Source organism: Triticum dicoccoides, chromosome 3B, assembly GCF_002162155.2.
Source record: "Triticum dicoccoides isolate Atlit2015 ecotype Zavitan chromosome 3B, WEW_v2.0, whole genome shotgun sequence".
NCBI classification, from domain to species: domain Eukaryota; kingdom Viridiplantae; phylum Streptophyta; class Magnoliopsida; order Poales; family Poaceae; genus Triticum; species Triticum dicoccoides.
In genome coordinates, this window is record NC_041385.1 from 639,576,262 (window position 1) to 639,578,908 (window position 2,647).

At 47.3% G+C, this 2,647-nt stretch overlaps 1 long non-coding RNA gene across 1 annotated transcript; it reads right to left on the reverse strand.

The window, feature by feature from the left end:
- Positions 1-390: 390 nt before the first annotated feature.
- On the reverse strand, positions 391-2,237 carry LOC119281715. Its single transcript, XR_005138515.1, has 4 exons — positions 2,194-2,237; positions 2,050-2,094; positions 1,856-1,958; positions 391-1,229 (listed from the first exon to the last, which is right to left on the reverse strand). It is a non-coding gene; the product is annotated as an uncharacterized LOC119281715 (long non-coding RNA).
- Between the last annotated feature and the right edge of the window lie 410 nt (positions 2,238-2,647).

A 2,647-nucleotide genomic window follows, 5' to 3' on the forward strand; every position in this document is an offset into this window, starting at 1 on the left:
AACAAGTGAAAGATTTAAATCTCTCCCTGTGGAAGAACTAAGTTGATGAAGACATGCAATAGCAGGAGAAGCCTTGCATCATTGGTTTGGTCGGGTCCATGCTGAAAAGAGCGCCGATGTACATGATCAGCACCCGAGCGGCTCAGCCTTCCTATCCCCTACCTCAACTCGACTTGGCCTCAAGGAACCAGCAACACCACTGTACCTGGGTCATATTTAGGTACACAATTAGCTATTATGTCAACATTTAGTTACCATGAAAATAAAAGAATGAACTCGGATAAGCATTAGCAGTGTAGTACCGAATGTATCACTATAGCAGTGCAGTCGAAGCACCATCAATAAATACTCAATCACAGTAGATAGTATTGGTAAGTATATAACGTAGGTCTCGTACACCGAATAATTACACACGACAAGGTGCATGAGTGTCGCACCAAACACGGATACATGAATCGGCATCTCACACTGGTACTGATCATGCATGCATCACCTTAGGAGTATATACTGTAAGTGCAGACTAGCATCATGGAACAACCAGAGATTCAGAACAAGTCCTGGCTCTGAAATCCTTATAACAAGAGATTCATGTACCCAACTGAAGCAAAAACAAGCAGCAGAAAAAGCCCCACCTACTGACTGATTGCTATAGAAAGAAGGCCCTCCACAGCCAGCAGTAATCATATTTGCCTAATAACTCTGAAAGTAGCTGCGTGAATAGGTAGTGAGAGGGAACCAAACAGACAAGGACAAATAGGAAGTAAGCTACATCCAAAATGCACCAAATCAGCGTTGAGGACCAAACCAAATGTAACTGGTAAGCAACATTGTCCAAAGTTCATTACCCAGCTAGCCTAAGCTAATGTAGTGTTAAGTTGCTGCCAATGATCCATATTGGTACAATAGCTAGCATCATTCAGCATATAACACCTACTAATTTTATTTTTACTTGTTTGCATCGAGTCAGCACCTACTAGATGGGATGGAAATGCATCTTCTGTATTAGTTGTGGAGCATGCATGTATTATTAGCAACGAAAGCAACAGTCGAAACTAGTGAAAGAGCAGACAAGAATATTTGCTTACAACCCGATGACATCGCTTGTGCGAGGCAAGGCGAAGAGCAGCTCCTCGCTGCACACTCGAGAGCTTGATGATCCTCCTGCCCCACATCCACTTCAGCAGGTTCTTCATGTGGGTCTTGTTGTTTAGGTCATCGATCGCAGCATCCTGTCGTCATGGTCAGATATTTTTCATCAGCACAAAGCATATAAGCACTGGTATTACATGATCCCCAAATAATAAGATCTTGATTAGATATAAACAGTAGTACTGAATGATAGATATAAACTATAGTATTGCCTGAGCTCAATTTTTTTTTGCAAGGATAAGCATGTCCTAAACCGCCACGGCGCCACTGTGAGATCGTCGAAGTACTAGATGCCAGAATGTAAGAATGGATAAAATAAAACATGCATGTTCTCAAGTGCCATGAATTGAGCAAGCAGGTAGTCAGAATGATGAGGCATGTTAGCTGCCCAAATAGAGTCAGACTAACTAAATGTCCAGAAGGATGGGCCATTCCCAAGCATTTCAAGACACCCGCAGAGGTCAGTAGACGACAAACTTGGATGCTATCTATCCATACTAGTATAGAATGATACGAGGCCAGTAGAAAATGTTTGCTACCGACGAGTTCGCCAAGGTGCACAGTTGTTCAGAAAGGAAGCACATTCAACTAAAGTACCAGATTTCAGAGTTTGTAATAGCTTCATGAACATCATCTGTAAATTACTAAATGTTACCATACTGAATGCTATCTAGAAAGATAGATACGAGCAGGCGGTGTCCAATACCGACGATCTTGCCGAGGTGCATGGAGATGGAGTTGAGCTGGGCCTTGTTCTTGTAGAGGTGGTTGACCGCCTTCCTGGACTGCACAAGCTCCTTGGCCAGCGCCTTCAGGAACAAGCATCACCAGCAGAGGAAACCAAATCAGTAAATCAGCCCAAATCGATCCATGGCACAGAGTATATATGTAGGTAGGTACCTTGGCGGCGTCCCGGATGGTCTTCTCAACCTTCTTCTCCTCCTTCTGCATGTCTATGCACCGGCCCCAAAACCAAAAATCAGCAACCAGTTGAAGGCCAAGAGCCCTAGATTGGATCAAATCGGGGAGGGAGGGAAGGGGAACCTCAGATATGGTGCTCGATGTTGCGGCCCTCATTGCGGAGGCGGCGCTGCCACTTACGCAGCTGCTGCTGCGGTGTCGGCTTTCATTTACGGAGGCTCTTCACCACCTCCATCGGTGCTCTGCTCCGATCTGCGCGGCAGCGGCGGCGGGTGGTGGTGCTCCAGAGTGATCGATCAGAGGCGGAAGCAGTAGGGAAGAGGAGAAGGAGTTGCTGTTGTGTGCGGAAGTGGAAGTGGAAGCCCCTGTCCTGGTCGAGGAGGCTGTTTGCGGAGGCGTGGTGGACGGCGGCACGGAGGAGCAGGTCGAGGAGGACGATAAGGAGCACGATGTGAGCGTGAGCGGGATCTGGCTGTTGAGGGAAACGAGGTCACTGCCAGGGTTGGGGAGAAGGAGAGGCGGCGCTCGAGGGAAACGCCGGTGGACAGCGTGGGAGGGAGTGGGGTGGGGGCGCCGG